This window comes from Lichenostomus cassidix, chromosome 24 (genome assembly GCF_008360975.1).
Source record: "Lichenostomus cassidix isolate B80296 chromosome 24, HeHo_3.0, whole genome shotgun sequence".
Taxonomy (NCBI): domain Eukaryota; kingdom Metazoa; phylum Chordata; class Aves; order Passeriformes; family Meliphagidae; genus Lichenostomus; species Lichenostomus cassidix.
Genome location: NC_139504.1, coordinates 6,407,242 through 6,434,669, shown reverse-complemented (window position 1 = coordinate 6,434,669; position 27,428 = coordinate 6,407,242). Strand labels below are relative to the sequence as shown.

The window sequence follows — 27,428 nt, the reverse complement described above, 5'->3', positions numbered from 1 at the left end:
GCATATCCCTCCTCCTCTCTTTCCATGCTTAAGCTCCCGAAATACAATAAATATTTCACTTTCAAATCTAGATTCATTAAAGGATGCCCAGGAGGGAGAAATAATAAGATATCACTTTACAGCCCAAATAAAGCACAGAAAGACACAGCCTGTAATGTATATTTCAGGCTTTAGGTTGAGATAACTCAGACATCGCTCCTGGTTAAGAAACACGGATGGTGCTGTGTCAGCACCTTGGCTGAAAAAGCATCTTCTTGTAATATTTTATGCCTTTTGGGAATGTCTCCCCATGATTCTCTGCTGCTGCAAGTGGGAAAGGAGGCAGCCCAGAGCAGCAGTCCCTCCACTGGGGCAGAGCTGGGATGCTCCTCTGCCTCATCCCTCTACCACGTGCCATGCCAAGGAAACCAAACCTTTGAATTAGACCCAAAGATTCTTCTTGGGTGCAAGCAGCAGAGACCCCACCTTCCCCAGGGCTTGCCATGAACATTGTCACAGCTCAGCTTTGGTCACCAAGCCCCAGTGGAGCAGGACATGCCACAGATCCTGAGTGAATAGCACGGTGTTCTCAACCAGCCTCTCCTCCTGGTGTGGCTACAGGATTCACCACAGCTGCTTTCCCACACCATCCATCCTCCCAGTTCTGCAACACTCACATCAGTCCCACAGTTTTGCAAGAGAGCAAAAAAGTAGTGTGGGGTGGGGTGGGAAGGGACAGGGGAGATCCACAGGGATGCACTGCAAGAGAAACACTGGTAGTGGGATTTTTTTTCTGTGATTGTTACTCTCCCACTTATACTCCTGGCTAATCCAGTAATCTCTTATTTATGTGCAGCCTAATTAAGGTTGTGAGTAGCTTGATCTTTGTTTACTTAAGTGCATAGCAGAAGATTGCCAAGATGAGATGAAATCAGCTCCAGGCAGGCAGGGCTGTGTGTGCTCGGGATGCCCAGAACGGCACTGCCTCTCCGGATGGGATCACTGAGGCTGTTGCATCACATGCCCTGTTGTTAACTCAAGCTTGTCTAATAAAGATTCAGATAAACCAGACCAAACCAAACCCAGTGAAGGCTGAAAGCAGCTAATGGGACGTGATTAGTGCTTGTCAGCCTCAGCTGCTGCAGGACCTCACCTGCCCAGCCTTGCTTGGGAGTGAGGCTGTGCAGGGAACACCATGCACAGGGGGTGGGGAGAGACTAATGTGGTTTTAAATCTCATCCCTATAAAATCAACCCATAACTGGGCTGATACCCTGCTGGAATCACAACACAGACACCCAGGATCTGCTTTTTGAGATCAACCTCTGCTCCCCTCCCATCACTCCCCATCCCTGCTGGCTCCAGGGGAGCTGCACTAGGCTTGTACCAGTGTTCCTGGAGAGATGGATCCAGTGTGTGCTCCTTCATCCCACTGGGCTGATCTGCTCTGGCCAGCACAGGAAACCTGAATTCCATGAGTTACTGCAGGGCAGTCGATGGGATGATCCATGTGAGTGGCTGTGCACCAACAGGAACGAGGGGGTTGCAACTTGCCTCTCGTGATTTACATGGACAGCAGGGAAATAGATGAAGTATCTACTCATGTCGATTCCCATTTACTCAGCTACTCTGTCTTAAAGGGGAACATGGATAATGTCGCCTTTTTGGAGCATCACAGATGAAATATGCTCACAGCATTGCATACATTATGATTTTTACACTTACCACACTGGGAGCTTCTTCTCCTCCCATCAACTCACAGAGCAGATCCCACAAGCTGAGCCAGCTAACGAGACTATTACATTCGCAATGTGCACTGCCACCCTACATCTTCCAAACACTCTCCAAATGGATCTGTTTGGACCCATTTTAAATATAAATATTGCTGGGTTCTGTGCTAAATGTGTACGCAATGCGTTTTACGAAACCTTTAACAAATTCTGTGCAGAAGAATATGTTTTCCCATATGGGCTGCTTAAAGAAAGGCAGATGTGAGGCAATCCAAATCTCTCATATGCTTCTCCTCCTTCTCCCTTTCCTTTTGGCAAACTAAGTCAGGCAAAGACAAATATTGTATCAAAGAGTTATGGAAATAAACATGAATGTAGCTCAAGGGCACAAGTAAGTTTCTGGAATATTTTCTCTGTGCAATTAATAGGTAACATTGCGGGGGGAGCACGAGTACCCAAAATATGCCCGAGGAAGCTAATTTTATTGTGCAGACGGTACTCTGGGATCCACAGAGTGAGCTGCGTTAAGCAACATTAGTCAGGATGCTCATAATAGGCTGCGGAGAAAAATGAGGAAATGTGTCAGAAGTTGAGGGAGAGCAGGTGATGCTGAGCTACAGGGAGGTGGCTGATCTGGGACATGGGGACAGGGTCTGCTCCACCCCAGAGGGCAAGAGGTGGGAGCCACATCAGGGACTCAGGTGTGAGGGGCTGGCAGCCCGCTGGAGCAGGCTTCAGGAGCCTCTGGAGGTGGCACTGCCTGTCCTGGAACCCACTGCTGGGACAACTGCCAGCCTTACCCTGAATTCTGCAGACACAGGAACTCCATGGCTGGTGAAGCGTGTGCTGTGTGGGAACTGCTCATCCTGTGCCCAGGGCCGTGTAAAAACAGATGGCAGAGTGCACACTCAGATAAATCAGTGGTGTTCTGCACTCTGTCTGTGGCCATGCCCTGTCATCCTGTTCCCAGGGGACAGCCACATGGGGTCCCACAACTGAACCTGCTGCTGAAAAAAGCAGGAGGCCAAACACCAGCAGCAAGCTGTGTCTCACTACAAACCCCATTTCTTACAAGAAGAAAAAGAAATAAATATCTAGTTCTTCTGCCAGGTTCCTCAGTTCATTAAATAACCCGCAAACATTAAACCAGATGTTGTGTTTTATCGCTTGACTCAGATCATTATGACTTTATTTCTGATGGGCCTGGAATAAATGAAATGCAGTTATAAAGGTTATTTAACTATTAAAACAACTATTAATTAAAGTTTGCCAAGTCCTGGGGGCCCTGAGGACAAGAGGCAGCTAGGTAAATGTCAGTTATTATTTAATAAGTCCTTGTTGTTGAAATACATGGCACGTGAGCTGCATCCCCAGCAGGAGCTGGGAGCTTGCAGATCCCTGCTATAAATATTTTGCCCGGTGTTTGCAAGGCAGAGAAAGGTGGGAGGTGATTTAGTGCCAGGGTCGATACTGCCAGGGACTGAGGGCTCAGTGAGCAGAGGAAAAGGAGCTGCAGGGCAAACACCCAGCAGAACTCAGGGCTCAGGTGAATGGGAGGCACAGAGAGGTTCCCAGGGCCCTCATTCCCTGTCCTGGGATGACCAAAAACATGATGTCACAGCTGACATTTTGGGTTGCCCTCACCACTCTCTCCTGCCCTCTCCAGCCTGGGAACGCTGTGGATTGAGGTTCTCTTGTGTTTTCTGCCTACGAAGCAACAGTCCTGGGCTGGAGCTCTGAGAGGAAGAAAGGTGACAATAAATTGTACAATAGCAACAGCTCTGAGCTCATCCAGGATTTCCTGAAACTGCTCTAATGCCACTAATTAACAGAAATAATGCTGAATAAGCTTCCAACGCATCAGAGCTCGAGGAGTAAAGGACTCCACTGAGCTGGAACCTAGGAGAAAGAAATATGGAGCTGCTTTTGCACCTTAGCCTGTAATTAGGGCTTGCTGCAGCTTTGTCCCTGTTCCCTCCGTGACGGAGCACACCCGGTGTCCCACTGGTGACAGCCACCTCACAAGTCCCTGCTTTGTACACGTGAACAAAAATAAAACAATCATTTGATTCTTTTGAGCATCAGGGAGGGGAAGAAGGGAGAGAGAAATGAATATGGAGCAGAGAGCCCGAGCATTAAATTGGGATGAAATGCTGCCAATGTTTTTTTAAAAGACAAACCAAGAAAATGAAGGGGCTACACAGCCACTGCTGCACCACAACAACCATCACTCATCAAGTCAAAGTTTCATTCTAATCAGCTCAGTTGTTAAGGGGAAAAAAGTAGAGTAATGCTGGGCTTGGAGAATTACCACTCCTTGCCATCCCCTGCCCAGGATGCCATCAGCAGGGCTGAGCCCTTGGCTTGTGAGGAGCCTGCTTGGGGGCACCTCAGACTTCTCCCATGAACTCTGCTGAGTAATTTGGAATCCCCAATAACTTATTGCAGGGAGTTTCATCTTATTCAGGAAAGTATTACTGTATTTTTTATTTCTCCTATATCTTCTCTGAGGTGTCTCAGAACCAAAAGCACATTTTTAGGTTGCATTAAAACCTCCTATTTCCAGGGCTGGGTTTTCCCTGCTGTACACTTTGAAGGGAATTGTATTTCTTGACTTTTGGGTTATGGGTGTAGGGTTTCCTCTGACACAGCTGTGTATCAGCTTTCTGAGCTGACAGGGTTAACCAGGGCACAGACATTCCTGCCAACAGCTCGGGTAATTGCAGTCTCTGTTCATCATTTTGTATTAGGCAAAGCAAACACCATCTCTACTTGCTCACCAGCCACTGGTGGGTGTCCTTAAAATTTCTCCAGCTTCTTTAAACTTGCCTACTCGACACAGCCGTGTGTCATCGCAAATTCTGTTCCTTCACAGCTTATTGCTTCTCTAGATCATTAATGACTGCATGGCACAGTCCTGGAGCCAGAGCAAATCCCAGAGGCTCTCTCCCTTCATCATCTCCAGCCACAATTTATCTGCTATTCTCTTTGATGCCACGGCCAGCGAAGCAGTGATGAGAGCTGTGTCCCCACAGAGCCCTTCCTCCAGAAACAATGAGAAGAGCTGTGGTCCCACACAGCCCTGCAGTGAGGAGGATGAGTAGGGAGAGCTGGGCAAAAAGGCAGGGATTGGAACACAAGAAATGACATGAGCTGGAGCCCTGCTTGCCAGGGCAGCAGGACCAGGACTCCCTGGGGAGCCACAGGCTGGAACCTGGTAGGGAAGGAGACCTCTTGTTCCTTCAGCAAAGGGACTTTCAAGGTTTCCCTCACAAATCCTTTCACAGAAATTCCCTGTAAATGCAACTTTGCCAATTTGGTTTTTTACCCAAGGGAGAATCTTTTCGGTGAAAACAGAATTAGTGGGTGAGGAGGAGCGGGAAATAAAAGTCCTTTCACACCTCTATTTTTGTCTTTGGCCAAAACAGCAGCCAGCAACACGGTGCAGTGACTTATCTTATTTAAACCTTATTTTCTGCCAGAAGTAACCTCCTGAGTCTCTTGCTGTAGTTCAGATTACCGACCTGCCGTGTGTGTGGTGATGTGACAGCGCTGGAGGATTTGCTGCCTGGGTCTGAAGCGCTGAGTGTCCCCTGTCCCAGCGTGCTGCTCCTCTGCTGCTGTGACAGGCGATATGAGGTCGCTGTCAGGATGGTGTGCTGCAGGTTCCTTTGCCAGAGATTGAATCCGGAGCTGAAAGTCACCGGAGGAAGAAGTAATTAATGCAAATCCCCAGGGCTGGATCAATGCAGATATGGAGGCTTTATAGTCTCCCTGGAAGGTAAAAGCTCTTACTGGTTGCTTATTTCAAGAGTTCATGCCACACAAAAGATCTCAAAATGCTATAAATACCTCCCGAGGCGCTGCAGAGATGTGTGATGCTGTCAGTGCCATGTGGAATTGTCCACAACAGGAGTTCAGTCCCACATGGCCTCTGCACGGAGATCAGGATGGTGCACTGCATTCATTTTGGTGTGGATAAACAATAACAACCAACTGTATTTGCTCAGGGTCTCCTGCTCTGTCACTGTCTGTCAGAGCCTGGCTATAGGCACGAGGTGTCCAGGACCACTGAGATGCTTGGGGTAGAGGCAAGCTTTCAATTACAAGATGGTTTTGTTCCCTAAGAGTCTGTCTGCTTTTTCCCATAATTTTGTCCACTGGACAATTTTAGCTTTTCCTATATGTTCCTTAATTTGCCAATACTTCCTTTCAAGCCCATCATGGTTACAACACAACTGCTGCTGCCCCAGAAGGAACGTGGACAGTTTGGACTCAGCCATCCTGCAGGTCAGGATCCCTCCTTGCACTCCATCCTTGCTTCTGCAGGGATGCAGGAGATTAAGCCAGAAGCCAGGATGTGCACACAGCTGCTGGGTGATGGAGCTGCCAGAAGCAGCAGCTCCCCATGGCTCTCCTCAAGGATCCCCTCATGGGATGGGGTGTGAGGTCATGGTGCTCTCCGTGGGATCAGCACTTCACCATCTGCTCAGGAGCAGGCTGGGCACCCTGAAACCCTGCCAGCTCCCTCCTCTGTCAGAGTCAAGTGCAGTTAATGCAGGCAATCCCATCCAGCTGGGGCTGGTCAAGCTCTCCCCAGGGGTGCACAACAGGTTTACCAATGTTTTCACAGGATTTAAACTTCTGCTACAATAGCCAGAAATAAAGCAAGCTTCGTACGTGCATTACTGCTACCTTTTTTGCATACAATTGAATAAATTACCCTTTGTTATGAAACATTAATCCTCTTTGCTAAATGGAATAATTCCCACCTCGGATGCAGCGGAAGGTTGGAGTGCCCTCAGAGCAGACCTGGGGCATCCTCTCATGCAGGGTAATGACAGGTGGGGCAGGAGAGCTCCTGTGCCCCGTGGGGAGAGCCAGGACCTCACTGGAGGGTGAGATATTCTCTGGGGAGTCCTCAGCTAGGGCAACCTATATGTATTGTATGTATATACATATATACACACATATATATACACAGAGAGAGAGAGAGAGAGAGAGAGAAAATTAACATATATTCCAGTCGAGAGAGAAGGCTGCCCACGGCTCCCTTTCTGTGGCATTGGCAGGTTTCCTCTGCCCTCACACACATACACACACCCCCCAGGGTCCAATGCTGGCACTGGGAGGGATCCATTAGGAGGAAACTCCACAAATCTCAGTGTGATGCTACAGCTCCTGACAAAATGAAGGCAAGTATCTGGTTCAGATCTGCACTTAAAACAATCCAGAGGGCCATTAGTATTCATCCTGCGTGATCCAGATGGAGTAATAGCAGCTGTATGAATAAAATTAAAATTGGAGAGCTGGTACTGCCTCATGCTTAGGAGGAGGCTGAAGATTAGAGCTGGCAATGGCAACACTTCAGCCAGAGTTGGGCTCTCTGTCCAGCTTGTGTGACCAGCCAGGACTGGGGCAATGTCCCTGTGCTCACCACTGCTGGCTGTGCTCTGAGCCTGCCATGCCAGCGTGGTCAGAGGGCTCCAGGACATGGGGGCAAGGAGCAGTTCAGAGAAAGACACTCTCCTTGGCCTGCACCACCTGCAAAGCTTCTGAAGCTTCCCCTCAGAGCCCCAGCATGCAGGGAGCCTGGGTGTGCTGGGCAGAGGGGAGGATGCAGAGGGCAGCAGGGCTCCAGCAAGCCCAGCAGCCCAGGGGCAGCACCAAGGGGGAACAGGATCCTCTGGGATCAGCAGCAACTGGGTGAAATCCATACTGCTTTTAACCAGGCTGCAAGTTTCAGACTGTAGTTCATTAATTCAAAGAGATAGAATTGACGTCCCTCCCCTTCCCATCGATGCAGTCTAAGGGTCTCTCTGTGTCTCCTAGTGCTGCCATCGTATTCCAATAGCCCCGACTGCCTCTGCAGAACTGGATCGTTGCTTCCTCCAGGGACTCTTTGGAGATGCCTGTACCAAAACCACCCAAACCCCACTGGCACCAGGGCGCCACTGCCTCTCCCTGCCTGTCTGCCCAGGAAAAGGATCAGGGAGGAAACTGCTGTGTGAGGAGCCTCCGCTTGGATTTCAGAGAGACGGTGGCTGTCTGATTCAAAACACCGATTTTTGCCAAGAGTCCCTAAGCACTATTATTCATGGTTGCTTATGAAACCCCTCATTAGCTGAAGAAGCTAATTGTTGTTGTTGAAAAAACGAGCAGTGAATCTCCAGGTCTGGCGTTCTGCCACCCCAGGAACCTGGGCTTGTTTACTGTAAGGCTCAGCATCCTTTGCTGTAGCAGTCAGGAAAATATTCCCCAAAAAAACTCCACCTTTCCCCCACCATACTCCCAACTGCCTTTCCTTTTTCCCTGCCCAAATTCGATACACAGAAACACTCAGGGGTTCTAGGCGATGTCAGCCAGTACTTTGTGACTTGTTTCAGATAAACTCCTGTGGACAACAGCAAAGTGACCTCTAAAGTGCCCATAGTGGGAAAAACATCACCCTGCATGACAGCATTGTGCCCATCTGTGCAAGGACTCAGGATGGAGCTCCTCACCTCCCTCTGCCCATCTACAGGATGAGGCACTGCTCTGGGGTCAGGAGCAGCATCAGTGTGACCACCAGATCACAAATCACCCCTCCCACCCAGCCGCTGGGAGAAACGAGGCTTCAGTCAGGAGGAAATTGTTTTGCAGGTATTGTTTTGCTAACAATAGCAGTTTTTGCTTCTGAGAATGCTGTTTTGCTTAATACCTGCTTTCTGCAGAGTGGCAACGTGATGGAGTAATAGCCCTGGCACGGGTATGAGGGGTCTGGCTGGTGACAAGAGAACAGACAGCTGTATCCATCAGCAAAGAAAGAAAACAAGTGCAAAGGAAATAAGTGCTCCACGTAGGAATTCCCCGACAACATGAGGTTTTAATCTTCAGGATTAAATGGTGTTTTGATCCCTTACTGCACAATAAATGTGTTTGCAGGGGGAAATGTGCCAATTTTCTTCTCTGCAAAGAGAAAAGAGAGCCGGACCTGAGCAGTGCTCTACTTACAGGAAATAAAATCCAGGTTGGTTTTGAAAAGTTATCTGATAGAGGTGAAATGAGACCCAAATTTCGGGGTGTGGCACAGAGCACAAGTGGCTGGAGCACCTGTCCCAGTTACCTGTCCTGCACCTGCTTTCTGGGGACACCAGAGATCACTCAGTGGCTGTACAAACACCAAAAATTAACTGCTGATAAGAAAGGAGCAAACTGAGTCCCAGATGATAGAGGAGCTGATCCTGCCCACAGGACAGAGAGGCAGAGCCAGCACTGCAGCCCCAGCCACTGCTGCCAACCCTGTCATGTCAACAGCCCTCATCCCTCTGAACTGAACCCTAAAACCACCCAGCCACCCAAGAAATCTAATTATTCCTTAATATTTTCCTGGGATGGTTTCCATTGCACAGAGAGGGCCTTCACATGCCGGGCACTGAGTGTTTATGCCAATGAATAATTCAAGTTCTGTGGAACCAGACATCATTATCCCCATGTGAGATAAAGGAGCTGGTGCACAGCTACATGGATGCAGATATAACACCAGCTTTAAAAAGAATTACAATTCTTGGTATTCTCCTCCCAAACAAAACCCCCAAGATGCAATGCTCTGTTTTTTCTTCCTTTGAAAGAAAAGCAGCAAACGCCAAGCCCTGCCAAGCTCCTAATGAGAGGCTGCTGTGCCCCACATCCCTGCCCAACAGCCACTAACCCCTGGTCCATGCACATCGCAACCCTAAACATCCCTAGTGTGACCCACTGCACAGACGTGCAGCCCTGCAGTTGTGGAGGAGCTGCCGAGGCTTCCCAGCTGCTCCTGGCTCTTCCTCTGAGCTCTACATGGATGTGTCACCTCCCTCCACGCTCAGGAGCAGCCCACGAGCAGCAGCTCCTGTGTGGGTGTGCAGCAGCCCCCACAACCCAGTGAGCTGTGGGCACCACGAGCAGCCCCAGGGCTGACAGAGCCCAGCACATCCCTGCAGCCCTCTGCAAGCCTACAGAATCCAGCCAAAACACCCTGATGTGGTGCCACTGGCAGTGTGGGTCCAGCAAAGCACAGCCACAGCCCTGCTGCCCAGAGCCCCCAAAACAGAGCTGCTGGGACACCACAGCAGCAACTGTCACACTCTGCCCAGGACCTCTGTGAACCAGGCTGAGTGTCAGGGGAGCAAAGCTTCTCTGTAAAAGAAGCAAAAACCCAAAACCCCACTGAAGAGTGTGATAAACACGAGTGTAAAGGAAAGCACTTGTTTTAAAAACTGGTAAGAAATCCTTCAGCTGCTGTCCTTCTCGGCTCTCCGCAGGGGTGATGGAGGGGCAGTGCTCGTATTGATCTGACCCACAGCACCCCGAGCGTAGCTCGTTACCAAAACAGAAAAACAATGTTCAGCAACACAACATCTTGTTAACTCGGGAAGTCAGGGGAGCCCTCCTGCTTCCCAGCAATCATTCCAGCATCGCCTGCCTAAACAGAGCCGAATGGCACTGCTCTTAATGGGGTTATTAATAACTGTCACGTTCCACGAAGGTGAAATAATGTGCTTGCTTTCATCCATAGATTAGACTAAACCTGTGGGGAATTGTCTGAGTCCCCCTATCCTGCTTTGTGCACCGATGCTGGTGCAGAGGAGCAGCACTGCTGACACTGTGGTCACCAGGATGGCCAAGGGCAGCTCCCCAACACCAAACCCTGGGCAAAAACATCTCTATTTTTGCTCTAAAACAAATGCACTTGGTGCTTTCTCGTAGTTACACTTTTAGACCTAAATATAACTAAAAGCCAGAAAGAGGAGAGTGTGTTAAGAGACTGCTCAACTGCAGGCAAGAAAAATCTCAGTCCCCACGTATTAATTTAAAGTTTGAGGTTTTTATGGGGATGCTGCTGAGACAGACACAGCTATGAGTAAATATGTCAAAATAATCTATCAAGTGGAAAGCTGGTCCCTGAGCTGTTCAATGCAAGAGGTAAATTACACAAAGATTATCACTAGATTTCCAAAATGCCTTCCAAAAAAAAAGACAAAGAAAGGGAAAGGACAAGATTTGGGTATCTTTCTTAAGGCTTAGACTGTTCCCAGCCCTTTCTTGCTTTCAGAAACAGTCACTACATTTTGAGGTTCCCAAGCACAGGGGAGCCTTACTGTGCTGGAGCTCCTGACCACACCAGGAAGGCTCCCCTTCCCCTCCCTGAATGCCCCCAGGCATCTCAGCTGGGCCAGCCCTAGGTCTGGGAGGAAGGATTCTTCCAAGCTCCAGTATCACACAGAGCTGGAAAGACTGGACAAAATCTGCCCACCCTGCTGAGGGCTCTGAGTCATGCTGGTAGAAGGGCTAAATTAATCCATTTAATAAAGAAAAACCTTGCCTTCAGAATAAAACAAGATCCAAGATCTCTCTGAGCAGTGTTTCCCTTGAGGCTTACCAGAGCTGCGTTTTCCATCACAAAAATAACGTCCTGTAAAAGACTGATTAGTCAGCTGATAATTGAGTTCTTAAATGTCAAAAACAATATGGTATGAATATTCAGCAGATCATGCCATGAAACTTACCTGTTCCATCAACAATGACTAACAGTTTCTATCCCCATTGTTCTTTTCCAGATATTATGTTAATTTGACTTTTCTGAGGTGATGAACAAGGCTCCCTTAAAACACAGTCTTGCAGGTTAATGTGTAATGGGCTGCTTAAAAGAAAACAGTTTGGAAGTCGTGCCTGACTTCCATCCCTGTGCATTAGCTCCAGCTCGCAGTTCAGGGAGAGGGCCAATTGAGTCAAAACTGCTCAAAACAGACAGAGTTAATATTTTGTCTTCCGAGAAGGAGAAAACCTGGTATGTAGATTGAAAAAAAAAAGACATATATTTGTGCTGCTTGAGGTTAAACACAGCCCAAGGGTCAAGGTCTCAACACATTTCAGACATCATTTAATTTAACAGGGGAAAACACAGTCTATGCTTCGTTCAGGGCTGTATCTCTGGTTTTTAAAGGGAAGCAGGGTGGTATTGGATATAACTCCATTCCCCACCATCCTTGAGGCATGGCCACCAAGCCAGGTTTTTATTCAGCAAAGAGTACACCCATCCAAGCCATGAGGAGCCAAATTCTCCAGGAGAATCCTGTGGGAAATGGTTTCAAAGGTTTTACTATGCTCTTGGTGGTCACTGATAGAACCCAGCAGACAGCACAGCGAACGTTTAAGGACTGAAGGATTGCATCTCTGCATCTTCCTAAGCATGTGTTTAATTAAAGGCTCACCCTAACTGGGAGCTCTGGAGCTCTCAGTTACTCAAACCCAGATTTATGGGCTTGATGTGGAGTGGTTAGCAAAGACATTTAAAACCAATCAGGCCCTCGCAGAGGCAGATCCATGCAGCCCAGGCTATGCTCATTATGCTGGAGGATACAAAAATAAAGCCATCAGGCTCACCAGACAAGTAGGTTATTTGTACTATTTTTTTAAATGATTAGTTTCTTTAATAATGCCTTTTGCCTGTAGTGGGAGAAACTCTCCGTCGTGCTCTTGCACACCGTGCTGCTGATGGATGATGCTCCCATGTGACCAACCAAACCCAATTTTAATGCTTCCTGATGCCACTGAGAAGAATGAAAAGGCAATTATCATTTTCCTCCAGCCTCAGATGTTGCCAAGCATGAAGGGGTGCAGACTCTTCGGCTGAGGAACGTTGCTCTCAACTTGGCTGAAGATTTTCTTATACACGAGCCAGCTTCCAAAATGTCAGCATTTTAAGGGGAAAAGCAAATTGGAACTTCTGGGTTTTTTTCCCCTCACTCTCACTATCCCTTACTTCAATCACTGGCTGAACCTCCCATGCATGATGCACTCAGAACCTTCAGGAGAGGAGAATGTCCCACATTCCCACGTGGGGATGGGTGCTCTCCATCCCTCCCAAATTCCCAGTGCACCTTGGCCTTGGTCTGCAATGCATCTGGCAGAGCTTGAGAGAACAGATCTGTCTGCTGACTTTTCCATGGTATAGACTGATTGCATGAGCCATTACTGCAAATGATATATCAAGGACCTCTTTAGAAGCTTGCTCTGGTGGGACCCAGAGCCAGGGAGGGCACAAGGGAGGAATCTTCCTTTTAAATACCACTATTTTGTAAAAAATCCATCTGTAGAAATAGCAATGAAAGGACCCTGTTAAAACAGCATCAATATTCCACCTGATAGAAGCCAGAGATTTGGGGGAATTTCTTTCAATCTTTGAAGGTTTCCACCTCATACAAAACTCTGCGTATTGTTATGGACAATACCCTGTCACTCACATAGTTCCAGCATGTCTGGTGGGGGGGCTAGAAAAAGAGGGATTTTTTCTTCCATGGCAGGGTGAGGGAAGGTGACCTCTCCTGCATGCGCCGAGTTAATCACCACCGTGCCTCTCCTTTGCTGCCCAGACCGATATCTCTAATTACACTAACCTATTTTTCATGAGTACAATGGGAGAGAGTTTCGAAGGATCAGAGCTCCTATGGGGAGAAATTAACCTCCTTCCCTGCACTGGGATATAATGGTTGTTTATTCCTCCCGGTGGCACCATAATTCTCAGCAGAACAGACGATGGAACAAGAGTAATACATGGGGCAAGCATGGGGCAGGGATCCAACCTGCACACAGCAGGTACTCAGACAATTCCTGAACAGCCAGGCAGCATCACCTGATAGGAAGGAGTTCCAAACCTCTTCCCTGAAACATATTGCAATTACCAAAGCAATTGGAGTTTTAATCATCAATGCCATGGAAGTGTTTCTGACTCAGTCACCTATGTAAAAAACATACAAATAACCCCAAAATTACACCCTTGGGAGGATTGTGAATGGCCAGCCCTGTTAGAATGGGACATGAGGGGATTTCTTGGCAGCATCACTCCTCCCGTGGGCTCTCCCTGGGGCTCCAGAGCCATGGGCACTGCCTAGCCCAGCAGGTGAGTGCCAGGGATGCTGTGGGGACAGCCAGCCCTGGCACGGAGCAGGAGGAGAAGGGCCAGCAGTGCTGCATCCTGCAGTGACACTGGCACCTCCCCACAGAGTGAGCCAAGTCCCCTCCTGGCTCACCGATGCTCCTGCCTGCTTGGGTTTCACCTGATTTATTCCTTTGATCTCAGCCTGCCTGTTGTTGCCCCATCCTGCTCCCTCTCGCCGCTCCCCAGTGACCAGCTGGGGTTGGGTCTTGTTTTTGCCTTGCCCGGGTCTGCATGCCGCCCTGCTCCTCCTGCAGGAAGCAGAAAACTAGTTTAACATCTCATTTATTTCATAGAGGAGAAAGTAATTCCCTGCTGAATGATTGTCCTGAACCAACAATTCAGAAAGCAGGAATTTACAGTGCCTGCCGGAGCCGGGAGTGCATTACTGTAGTGCTGCTCCATGATGGAGCTGAAATATGTTTTTTTCCCTCCTGTTAGCCTGAAGAGAAAAGCCATTAAATATGATTAAGGTTAAGAGATTGCTAAAATTACAAACAGCCGCCATTCAATTATTTTGGTCTATAAAATGCAACACAGATTGGAGTTATTTCTCCGAAATGTGTTTTTAGAAAATAACATAACACAACTAATGTGGTTTGATGTAGCAAATCAGGTTTCAGATACTCCTCGTAATGCAAAACTAAAAGGTTCATAATTTAACTCAAAGTTCGTAACTTGAAGTCGTCAGGTGGCTGCTCTGTTAAAAAAGTGGGGGGCCAAAAAAAAAAATCAATCCTGCCCCAACGAATACGCCGTGGAGTTGTCTAAAGCCAGAGAGTCAATCAGTTTTAGCACCCATTAAAGCAAAGACAGAAAAATGCAACAACTTGGCATAACAGTCACACATTTTTTATGGAGAATAAATCTCCCCAACAGTTTCTGCAATTTCCAACGCGGCCTGAGGTGGGAGTGAGGGACGTGCAGGGACTGGGAGACTCTGCTGGAGTGTGAGCAGATCGTGGGGAGGGCTGGTGGGTGTCACAGAGCTTGTGGGCACAGGGAGCATGGTGCCTGCTCCCCTCTGTGCCACTGGTTCCAGGCTCACTGTGCCCCAAAGAAACTGCACTACAATGTGTTTTCTGTCAGCAAGGTTCAAGGAGCTGAAATAATTGGAAAGTTGGAAAAAAATGTGGATGGGGATATAGCAACATCTAGAGACTGGTGTTATTATGGTTAATAAAATATGAGGAATTGCATTATTCTGCTGAAAGCAACACAAACCTCATGGGGTCTCTGGAGGCTGGCTCCAGAGTTGTTTCCATCAGCAGACTCAGAGCGAGCTTTGCACATGTCAGTGGTCGTGGACAGGGAGATGAGAGCAGGGCAGGAGGTGTTTGGTGTTCTGGGCACTCACACCATGCTGGTGGCATCAGCAGCCCCATCCTGCAGCCAAAGGAACCATCCGGCTGACTCAGCAGCATTCAGGCCTGACAGATTCATGTCTTATGAGGATTTCTCACCCCCCAGATGCTGATTACTCACCTGCCAGCATCTGCGTGCCTGCAGGATTCACATATTCCCAAGAGCCCAAAGCGACGTCCGGAAAAAAATGTTTACTTCCACTTGTCACAGTTTATACACGAAGCCCTTTTGTAGTGGGTTGAAAAGGGTTAAAGCATGAGAAATAGATCATTTGATGAGTAACTGCATGATTAGGACCCAACGGATCGATAATTTCTTACAAATGTATAAATAATTCATTCTGCTAATGTGCTTATAATCACCTTGCATGGATCCACGTGTGCCTCACAACATCTACTCACTCCTTTGTCAGCCCCACATAAAGCAACATGGGGCAGGGAAAACACAGCAGACACTCCTGATGTAGCCAGGATTCAGCTGAGCAGGTGGGTTTTCCAACAGAAACCTTGTTAAAAATATTGGACCTCAACATCTCACCCTTGAGAAGATGTTGGCAAAGAGCAGCTGATGTATTCCTCAGCCATTCAGCAGCTTATTGCCACAAATCCAAACCTTCTCCACCTTCCTGGCAAGAACTGGGGTGGTCAGGACACCCTTCCTCACCTTTTCCTCCTCTCATCCCTCAAAAGAAGCCTTGTGGAAACACAGATGGGGAATTTTCAGTACTCCAGCCCAGCATTCCCCTTCCTGCCCTTTCCTGTCCCCATTGCCTGATTGCCCTTAGACCAGGCTGAGGACATCCTGCCTCTCCCCTCCCTTTGGCTCGCTCTCCAAACAGCCACTCGGCACACAGACCAGCAGAGAACTCTCTCTGACAGGTAATTAGCTGCAGAAAAAAGAGAATGAAAAACAGAGCCTGAATTAATAACAATGCGCGCACACATATTTGTCTGGAGATGCACAATGAATTACTTTAATTTACCAAAAGCGGCTGGTTTATCTGCGGATGGGAGCAGATACATCTTCATTTCTGCTCCTCTTTGGGAATTCAGCAGCAGCTGGGGAGCAAGGCAAGGCTCCAGCCATTCCCATTCCCTTGCTGTGCTAGAAAGTGCAGACCCTGACACTGTCTGGCTGTACCCACAGTGACGCTGAAGGTGACAGTCAGACAGGACAGGGGCAGATGGACCCTGATGATTATTGCTATTTTGAGGAGAAAAAGGGAAAGAAAGTACCACTACTGCAAACTAACTCTATGAACTTCCAGGGGCACACTGTGTGATGAAAAAGGGCAAAAAGAAGTTAAAATAAAAGCACCAACCAGCTCTGGCAGAAGAGCAGTGGAAGCAAAGCCATGGGCTGGGCTGTTCCTGGGGCACGTGTCTCCTCCTTGCTTGAGAGGCAGCAACAAGGTGGGAGAGAAGGTGAGCTTTGCATTTTCCTTCAAGGATCATTGCTTTGGAGTTTCAACCTTAAAGCTGAATTTCAATTACATGACCAGTAATATTCACTTAATGAAAAGTACCATCCTTGCCTGGTGGGCTGCAGCGGGAAGGAAGGAGAGGAAAAAGAGGGATTAAGCACCACTCCTGTGAGACAGACACCTCGCATGTCCCAGGGCCTCCCTCACTCCCAGGACAATAATGCAGTGCAGGGAAAACTTGTCCCAGGCAGAGCCTCCTGAATCTCAGCGGGGTGATATAATTTGAGGAGTTGGGCATTCAGAGTGTGTCGGCAAAATCCACCACCAGCCTTGCTCTGCTGCTGGGAGAGATTCCATCCCCAGCTGGGTATCACTCCTTTGGCAGGAGAGATGGCAGTGGAGCAGCACATGGCCCAGCAGGGATTGCAGAGAGCTGCCAAACACCCATCCCAGCAGGGCAGACAGCACAGCGCTGCTCCCAGCTCTCCTCCTGCCACATACCCTGGGGCCTCCCTGGTTTATAGGGAAAAACATTACCTTAGGATTAGGCTTCCATCTGATTCCCATCAAAGGCTCTGGTCACCACCTATTTGCTTAACACCAGACCTTTCAGGCACCATCAAATTTAACAGGGGATGACAGATTTGGGATTAAACACAAAAGCCAGATAAATCCGTACTTTCACAGGAGGCCCCAGTGGATGCACCAGGATGGGCAGGATTAGGGGAAGAAAAAACAGAAAAGGAAAGAGGAGAGAGAGACTCACACAGGGTCTGTGTGGTGCTGCTCATGCCAGGAGCATTGTCCCTGTGCCAGCAGCTCTCTGCCCACTCTCCTCCCCAGCCAGGGTGCTGTTTGCTTGTTTTGCCCACTTTTCCAGCTTATTCCTTCTCTGGCTGGGGCAATGCACACCTGGAAAGCAAAGCCATTAGCAGGGCTCCAGAGCTGATGAGCCTTGCAGCAGCAGCTCAGGGATTCCAGGGTACAAGGTCTCCTTTATAAACCACTCTTCTCCCTTAGCCAAACAGAAGCTCAAAAGCAGCAGGTCTGATTGAATTACCTGTTTAATATTTAACAAGAGGTCAGGTTAGATAATCAAATAGTCCTTTTTGGCTGAAAATTAGTCCTGAGGTCAATACAGAGCCTGCAAAGCTTCTCCTCTGCAGCAAGGGGGGCTATTTCTTCTCAATGCAGTAATGGTCATGAAAAGCTTGGGCAGGGAGCTCAGGAGAATCCCAGGAAAGTCCAAGATGTTTTTAAAATACCATTAGAGAAGAAACATAAAATAGACTTTATCACCAAATTAAACTTCCTTGATGTTATAGAAACAAAATTTTGGAATGAACAGGCTTGCTTCTGTCATAGCTTGTTGTCTCACCCTGCTCACAGGAATAGGAAAGTGAAGGATGGAGTTTGGTTTGGAAACTGCTGTAAATGGTCACCCCAGCCTGAACCTCTTTTAAATTTTAAATTAAGAGACATAAAGGAATAGATGATTTGTTCTGACAGAATGAAAGGAATGCCAGTGGCTGCTTTGGCAGTGTAAGGTACTTCAAGCCTCTGACAGACCCAAGCTGCCCTGGCTGCCCACCCTAAACCCCTGAGCTGGCAGAGGAGCAGCCTCCACCAATTTTCCTGGGAATGGGAGTCCTCTGGACATCCCATCCCAGCAGGGACAGCTCTGTGCAGGAGCAGCCCTGGCCTGGCCAGACCACAGCCTTTCCTGACATCATTTATCTGCAGCTGTAAACAAACACGTCCATTCTGCGAGCAAATTGGAGCGATGGCCAGTCACCGATAGCAATTCCAGTAATTAAATGAGAATTAATTGATTTACCAAGCAATGCACTTGCTTTATATATGGTGTTTTTATTAGCAAACCCTAGTTACTTAAGTAATTTCCAAGGCATATTTATTAGCGCTGCGTAAATCTGAGTAAACAAGTCATTTTTAATTGTGGGAATAATTAAAAATGGCCATGTATGTTTATGGAAGACTACACCCTGCCAGAGCTGTGTTTGAGGAGGCTTTGTCTCTCCAGCCTGGCACCCTGGGCTGTGTCACCTCCTAGTGTAGCCATCCCAGGCACCAGTAGCCCACTGCCCTGGGCAATCATCCCCTTCTCCATAATAAAATGTACCTTGTCGGATTTATTTCCCACCGTGACACGCCCCAGTTGGTGCAAAGACTGCTCCCATGCTGTATCCCACGCTGCTGGCAGCACTGCTGGCAGAGGAACATTCTCCTCCATTCCCCCAATGTCCCCCACACTCCTCCTCACCTCCCCACCTCACACAGAAAGACTCCAAAGGCTTTTTTGGGGGGGCCTCATGATTAAAAAATTGGCTCTGCAATGCTTTATGCATGCATCTGTTATGCTAAAATAACCCTCCTTCCTAACCATGCCCACCTGCTGTCTTTTTCAATTTTAAGTATTTCTAAGTAGCAATCAAATCAGTATAATTTGTTCTTTATCTCAGAAAAACCATTGTGAAAGAAAAATGTGACCATTATGTTACATCAGGGAAAAATACCAGCCCTTTCTTTCCAGCCTTCTCTCTGTTCTATCAGATCTCAGTCGTCATTATGCCCGTCAGATTTAATATTGCTCGAATGCTCCGAGCTTTCTTTAATCACTGCAACCTTTCTGCCATCCCCAAGCTCCCCCCTCCCCAAGGTTAAGGCTTTTTTCCTTTCTTTTTTAATTCAGATACATAAATACTCATATTCTGAATGCGTTAAGGGTTTCCAGGAGACGGCTTGCGGGGCTGTTTCGGGAGCTGGCTGCTCGCACAGCGCTGCCATCAGCTGCTATTGTGCACGATGGAGGGGCTGGATCTGGGAAAGGCAGGATGTTCCAGGCAGGACCACCACCCACCGGCTGCTCCGGAGAGATCACAACAACAACCCGGGCAAATATTGATGCTATAATCAATGCTGAGATTAGGATTGACTGTCAAACACACCCAGGTCGCTGTAAAAACATTCAATGCCGCAGATTTCAATAAAGCCTACAGATCAGAGGGCAATGGTGAATGATTATTTATAGACTCGCTGTAGAGGCAGGGCAGAGAGGGAGCCCATTACAGTTTGGATCAATCCCTTCACATGCCAAGGGCTGGCTGAGATGCATTGGGAAGATCTCTCTGCAATTTAAAGGATGGGGCAGCAGAACCTTTCAACCATAAAAAAAAAATCACCTGATTCCTTGCAGGTTTAGGCCCCTTTCAATTCATTGATTATTCAAACACCTTCCCAGATCCCCCAGATGCTCTCTGGCCACCCTGGCCACCCAAATACTGCTCTTGAGCCCAAGACTGGCAACACCATGCTGGATAGAACATGCCCTAAATATCCTTCATGTGCTATGGATGAGATTTTAGAGGAGCCTCTTGATGCCCTGCAGCAGCTGGGGAGCCTGCAAACACAACAGTGGCCTCTGGTAACACCTCAGCCCGTGTTATCTCCATGGACTCTTCCTGAGACACGGCCACAGGGACCATGTTGCCATCAGCACAGATGTGATGCTCACTGCATCCTGGCACAGGAGGACTCTGAGGAATTTGGCCTTGGAGAAACTTGTCCTTCAGCCTGCAGACCTCAGATCAGCTTTGGCAAGAAGAGATGCTAAAAATAAATCCTGTCCTTTCCTTCCCTTTTGCCTTCCCAAAAGCCAGGCTAAAAATAAGAGCTATTTGCAGGAAAATCCCCCATTGCTGAGACTCCTTCTGCCCGTCTCTCTCCCAGGATAAAACACTATTGCTGTTAAGCGACCTGTGAGCACATCTTCAAGAGATGAGAAAAACAGCACACAAAGTTCAGGTCATCAAACAGGCAGCCAGGGCTGAGGTCAAGCATTTCTGGTGATGAGTGAGCTCCCCTTGCCAGCTCTTCAGTCCACTGAGAGATCAGCAGTGACCTGTTGACCACTCACTCTGGACCAATCCCCCATGCCAGGTCCCTCCCAGCCTCCACCTCCTTCCTGCTTTCCCACCCCAGCACACCCTGCACACGTGTTCTCCAGCCAGCTCAGCTACACTTCACAGAGTCTAGTTTCCATAAATAAAAATTAAGCAAACACTTAACAAGCGTCATGCATATTAATACCCTCCAGGTGAAGGTTAGCATGAGCTGTGATTGTGGCAAATCCGCATTTGATTAGATTGACTTGAAAACAGGGGAGATAAACAACCCACAAAAACCTAAAAAATACTATAATTTATTCTTTTGACCTCTACGAGTTTCTCAGTTTTATACAGCTTCAGCCTCCTTCCCTACTCGGGGAGCTGCAACAGAGCAGGTGGTGGTACATGAGAAGTGACTCCACTCCCCTGGCCTCTTGAATGGCTCCCCATGTGTACACATGTCCTCTGCACAGCCACTCAGTGTTTGACTCAGGCAGCTTGTAAAAAGCTCCTTGTGGAAATGAGAGACCTGCTAAAGGCCCTTCTGCCAAGCCTGGAGTGGGACATTGAGGCTGTTGGATAAGCAGGAGGTGCTGGAATGGCAGACCTGACACTCGAGTTGCCTTCTCTCCCAAGGTGCAGGGGGTTTGTTCTGAGCTGTGGTGCTGCTGGGAAGCCAGCAGGATGAGGCTGCCTTGGGAAGCAGCATTTTTCCCCTGACAGCCCCAGACACAAACTCTCTAACAGCTCTGTACCTTTGCAATAACCTTCCTACAGCCCAGGAGGTTCCACCTGGGCCCAAGCACACATCTGGGGGAGTGCAGATGTTTTATGAGGCTCCTCACGGGACAAACAAAGAAGCTCCCAGTTCCTGAGTTTTTTCCCAGCACAGCAATCACTGCTTTCCTCACCATCTAACCCAAGCCATAAAGGACATTCCAGCTGCAGACAGAGCAACAACAGCTGCTTAACAAACCCCAGCAAAGACAATGTGGCAGGATCCAAACTGCGGCTGGAAGTTCTCCGTGGGGTCCCTGCTCCACTGCTGAGCAAAATGCTCAGTTGCTGTAGAAGATGGGCAGTTATTATTCATTCCTGTCCCGTCTGTGGTGACAGTGTTAATCACAGCAGTCTCTGGGAGAAGGATGCTAATGAAGATGTGATGCGGGCAGCGCCATCCACAGCCATTTCTCAATTCATTAGCGTCCTGTCACTCCGAGGGGCGACCGCAGAGACCTGCGTTCCCACCTTTCACCAAAACATGACAGGATAATAAAGCAACACTATTTTTACTGGGGAAAAGCCAAGTACATTCCTTAAGCTCAGCATTTGTTATGGTGAGTCCCTAAAACTGGGAACAAAAAAAAGGAACAAAACCCCGGCAGCCAACTGAGCAACAACAAACTGCCTTGCATCCCTGGGCACCCACAGGCAGGTCCAGCAGCCCCATTCCTGACTATGAAGTGCTGCTATACCCATGGCAAGAGGCAGGGAATTGCATGGAGTAAGCCTGAAAATCTGTGTAAGTGTCCCAAGGCAGGACAGACCCTGGCAGCTGAAAGCTGGGACAGGCAGCTCCCGCAGTGTGATGCCCTTGCAATTAAATTACATTTTGGAAGGTGGAACGATGTGCCTGTGTTTGAATGGCAGCATCTGCTTTTAATGAGATGCTCATGAGCAGTGAGTTTGGCAGATACTGGTGCAGCAAAGCAGCCAGGAGGTCCCTGGCCATGTCAGCTTCCTGAATCCAAAAGAAATCCCATTGCCTCCCTTCCTATAACAGCTGAAGAGCAGTCAATGCCAAGGGCTCTGAGGCACAGTGAGACCAACACGTGTTGGCAGCACTTGGACAATACCAGAGACCTCTCACTTCTGTGACTGAATTTCAATCCTCTCCCCTGGATACCTCCTGGCTTCCCTGCCAGCCTCAGCTGCAGCTCAGCATCACCCGAGCTGTGAACACACAGCACATCCAGCTCTGCTGCCCAAACCCTCCCCAGGCTCTCAGCTCTCCTCAGCCATCACTGCTTCCTGATGGCAAAGAGGTTTTGTAGGTTACTGGGGGCAAGTGAGAGGGGTGATGGATCACCACAGGGAGAGCAGACAGAGCGAGGTGCAGAGAAGGCAAGCAGAGAACAGGAGCATATCCAGAGCCAGCCTGTTTGAAGGCACGGCTGTGCTGAGACCCATGTGGGGCTCCCATCCCTGCCCAGAGCCACCCAGCAAGGACAACTGTGCAGGGAGCAACCTTCTGAAGCAGATGACAAGGAAAACGCATTTGCCCTCCTCCCAGATGAAAGAAAATGTTCAGTGCACACTCTGACAATACAGACCTCTCCTGATCTGATGCTCATTCCTCTTGAAAACACTCAAAAAAAGAATAATCTCACTCCCCATCCTCCTCTCACAGGCTCACACAAAGGCACCAGCTCTTCTCCATATGTCTTTTTTTTCTTTTTTTTTAAAAAGACCACGCACTTCCATTTAATTAAAAGTATCTACGTAGGAACGAGATTAATTAATTCTCCTTCTACCCAAGAGCCCTCTCATTGTGTTCACTTAAATGAGGTTTTAAAATGTTGTCTCTGTGCCGTATCTGGGACAGTTGTCTCCAGACAACACTTGGAATGTTCTTCCAGCTTGTGCTATACCACCCTGCAGATCTTACAAGGAAATGAAGAGACCAGGGCCAGCCACTCCCTGCTTTGGAGGATGTTCAGAGTAGAGCTCAGGACACAGGTGGGCATCTCCAAGGATCTGCTCATCCTACCAGCAGCCTGAGTAGTCTGGGACACTGCAGCCTCCATGCAACACTTGAAATACTAGGAGAGAGCTGCCAAAGCTGCACAGCCCAGCTGGAGACATGGAGGGGAAGCAGCAGCTGGGACAGCACCTTGTGCCCCTCACTACCACTGCTGATGGTGAGTAAGAAGCACCAAGGATGCTCCTCCACCCCCTCCCAGCACCACCAGCCCTGGCTCCAGCTCCTCTGATGCAAATCAGTAAATCAACAGCCTGCGAGATGCCACTTCCCAACCTGCCACTTTCTGTAGCAACCCGCCCATTTCTCTGCACAGGTCAAGCACAAAGACACTGAAGGATGACAGCTGACAGGAGAACTCGGCTTTAACCATCCCAAATAAAAGGAAAGGAACAGAGCAAATGAACAAGCTCCTCAGCTTGGGAGAGGTGACCTCAAGCAGTGCTGCAAGAATGGCTCTGGCTATTCAGCATGAGGAGAACACACACACTCTTTGCACCCAAATTCCACCTGTTGCAGAAGAAGCATCTTTCTGCTACTTGGAGCTGCCTGTGGTCATGGCAGGAGCTCTGCTCTCCCCTTCCCAAATGATTCCCCCAGGTAAACCCCTGGCAAAGCACCACGTTCGCATCCCACTTCCCAGAGGCAATTCATGTTTCACTCAAATTCCCTATGATAAATCCTTATCTGAGTGCCCATGGCAAGCCTGTGGTGACTTTGTTCACTCAGATTAGCTCCACACAGATTAGTTCCTTGCGGCACTCAGCCAGTTCGTACGGATTTCTGATAAATGTTTTGACAGACTTTCCTGACTTTGGGGGAAAAAACCCAAGTAAAGAGAGGGGTGGAGGGGAAGAAGAAAGAGAATTTTCACCTGCCCACACTGCAGATAACACTGGAGATGTGAAATATTCATTGCCTTTCAACCAGGCAGGGTCAACAAGCTGGCAAACACTTCTGTACCCCCAGATATCAGTTCCTTACTCCTTCCCCAGCCCTGCTGCAGCTCCTGGGTCTTCTTTCCTGCATCATGCCACACTGCCTATCCTGCAGAAGCCACGACTCTGTGGAAGGATGCTGCTCCACCTGCTCCTTCCTCTGCACCCCGAGGAGGATGGGAAGCTGCAGGTGGATCTTAAAACTGATTTGGGATGCCCAGGCAGCACTTATCTCCTACCAATTTATGTCTCTGCAGCAAAAGTAAATTCAGTGGATCGCCTTCACCTTTGGTGTTGTCTCTTCCCTGTAACTCTAATCTTTTATTCATCTCAAATCTGAATGAAGATTTTCTAGATAGTAAAGTGACAATGAGACTGGCAGGTGTGTCACCTTTTGGTCAGGCAATCGGGCTGTGGATGCTCTTGGTGCCACCTGCAGCCTCCTACCTGTGCAGGACCCGACGCTGGACCCAGACTGGTGTCAGTAAGGATGCAGGTGCCTGAGCTCCAGCTCCAGGGATATCCAAGTGTCCCACCAGGAGAGCCAGGGCTTGCACAGAGGATCATAGAGCCTGCCTGAGACAGGGCTGCAATCTGCCTGGGGATGGAAATTTCCACCATCCCCTTCATGCACGCGTTTACTCTCCACCAGAATTCTCTGCCTGCCATTAGCCTTCAGAGCTCTGATTTGTTGGCCTGTCATTTGGACAAATGTTGACGGGCAGAAACAAGCAGGGCTTTCTTTCCCCCCTCCTCCCCTTTTCTCCCTTTTTCCACCTTCTGCACTCTCCACTGCCAGTGAGAACATCAAGGGAAAAGGATGAACAACTGACCCATAAAATAAATACAGGGCTTACAGTTTCTGATAGAGATTAAATATTGTAGGAGTCATGACTAGATAAAAGCCAGTGGAAGGAAAAGCCTCAGACCTCAATAGAGCATTAAATAAAAAGAAAGCAGCACATGTACACACACCCAGACACAAGAAGATGTGCTGCAAGATTTATGGGGAGTTTGATAATCTGAACGGGTTTTGCTCCAAGCAGACTCACCAAACATGGCCCTGAGGAACCTGAGGAGAGCAGTGGCTCTGCTTCACCCTATCCATGGGCTGGCAGCCTCTGTCCTGAGCCCCAGAGAGGCCCCAGCAGCACTGCCAGTGCTGGACACAGTGACCAGTAGACATGGACCGAACAGGCTGGGGCAGACTGAGGAAGCACATTAGTGGTGGTAGGCGATGGCAGCTCCTGCAGAGCTCGAGGGCTTTGATGGGCACATTTGGCATGATCTGATCCGACCCTGCCAGTCTCAACAGAGGAAGCTGCTGGCCCAAGGTTTTCCACTGAACATGCAAAGGGTCCAAAAAACTCAGCAAACCCTGCTCCCTGCTCCTCATTTCCTTTTGCCTCACTGAAAACTCTCTGCTAAGCTCTCCCATGACCCATTTCCCAAACCTAAACCTTGCCACACCCCTGCAGATTTAATTTCACCTCCCTAAGCCTGCAAACCTGTGACGTTTCAGGTTTGCTCCATGAGCACTGTGGGCCAGGGTGCAGCTGGAGGCAGTGCTGCTGTCCCCGTGCCCTGCCTGCTGTGGGTCTCCTCCCCAGGACCAGAAGCACCCTGATGCTCCAGCCCAGCAAACACCAGGCAGATAAAGCGGCGGCACAGGGAGAATTGGAGCTGCGCTCGGCAGCAAATTAGACATTTAAAAACTGAGGAGAGCGAGTGGCGAAGATTAAATGCATTATAGATTTGCTGGAGGAGAGGCGAGCGAAGCAAAGGTGGATCATTGACACCCCTCAGGCAACTGGGTGAAGATTTGTTTACGTACTGGTGTGTAATCAAGTAGGAATGAATGCGAGACACGGGGCCTTAATTTTTCATTTGCAATCAAGGCCACGTACACACCTTTTCTTAGTCACAGAAAAACACTGCCACACTCCCTGTCCCTGCTCAGCAGCATTACCCGGAGAAGGGACAATTACCAGGGATAATGGGGCTGATTGCGGACAGGAGCAGTGGGGGAAGGAACACTCCAGGGCTGCAGGGAAGGGTTGGCAGGACAGGAGATGTGGGAAGAAGCCTGGCTCCCAGCAGGTCCCAGTCACCACTGGAGGATGCTCTGGGCACCGTGTTCCCCTGGCTAGGACCAGGTTATGTGGTCCTAGTCACCATGAATGCCCAGAGCACAGCACAGACAAGGGGTAAATCTGAGGAAGGACAATGTCTGAGCAAGCTGTACCCCAGTGTGGGGGAGAGGACAGCACCTCCTGTCCTGGGAATGGACACAGGGACAAGGTACAGAGAATGGAAAGCTGACTACGGGCACAGAAAACAGTGGAGCGTAGCTGGAACAGAGAAGGGAACAAAGGTGCAGGGGAAGAAAAGAACATGGAGAGTCACAGGCTGAAGATTACCTTCTCCATCTCATTGAAATTCCCATGCAGGTCCCATTTTGAGGAGCTGCTGCCAACCTGTCGCAGCTGTGGTGCTTGGAGGCAGCGAGGTGCCATTCCCAAGGGACACTGAGAGCCGAGAACAGAGGAGAGAGGAGGGCGTCTGATCAAATATTCCCTTTACTCCTGGCAGCCTTCACATCTCCCCCTTGCTCGTTCCGTGCCTGCTCTGTGTGCTCTGTTGGGCAAGGTGATGCCAGCGCTGCTCACCCCACTTGTTGCAGCCAGGAGGGAGCTGCAGGAATCCCTGGAGCAATGGTGCTGCTGACAGATGTTTAACCTGGGGCACTGAAGCCCAGGGCTCAACAGCCCAGGTAGGACATGAAGCACCCCCCTATGCACAGGTACCACTGCAGCCAGGGATTCCCACTTTTGGGCAGTTGGCTGAGGAAGAGGAGGGGATTCTCCTCGCCCCAGAGGATGCTGAGAGCCAGCACCTGAGGACTTGGGTCAGCACAGGTACTGGTGAGACACAAAGCAGGAAAACAGGATTTCCAGGATTTCTCTGGGGACAGGGCATAGAACAGCTTAGAGCAACTCTTCCAGCTACCACAGGGAGTGAAGTCAGGAGGCAGATGTGGGTCTAGCTCACAGCAGAGTCCTAAGACACAAATGAAACATCCCAGGGCTGCTAAACCCCTTCAATCTCACAAAGGGGCTGTTTCCCCAGCATCTGGCGTGCAGGATGTCCCCCAAATCATACTCAGGCTGCCCAGTGCCCAGACCCTGCTCACCTTGTACTGCAGAGCTGTGGGACTGCTGAATGGCATCCTCCATACCCTTCTATCTACATTCTGCATCCTTACTCCATCTGTAAGCATTATTCCTATGCTGCCCACGTCACTCCAGGTCTGTGACTTACAGGGCTGCTGCTATCCTGCAGAACAGGATAAGGAGCTGGAGAGGGAGAACA

General features: G+C 49.0%; 1 long non-coding RNA gene across 1 annotated transcript; it reads right to left on the bottom strand.

The window, feature by feature from the left end:
- Positions 1 to 3,015: 3,015 nt before the first annotated feature.
- Positions 3,016 to 27,428, bottom strand: LOC146427605 (uncharacterized). Its single transcript, XR_014856375.1, has 4 exons — positions 27,250 to 27,428; positions 26,477 to 26,584; positions 5,233 to 5,401; positions 3,016 to 3,444 (listed from the first exon to the last, which is right to left on the bottom strand). It is a non-coding gene; the product is annotated as an uncharacterized LOC146427605 (long non-coding RNA).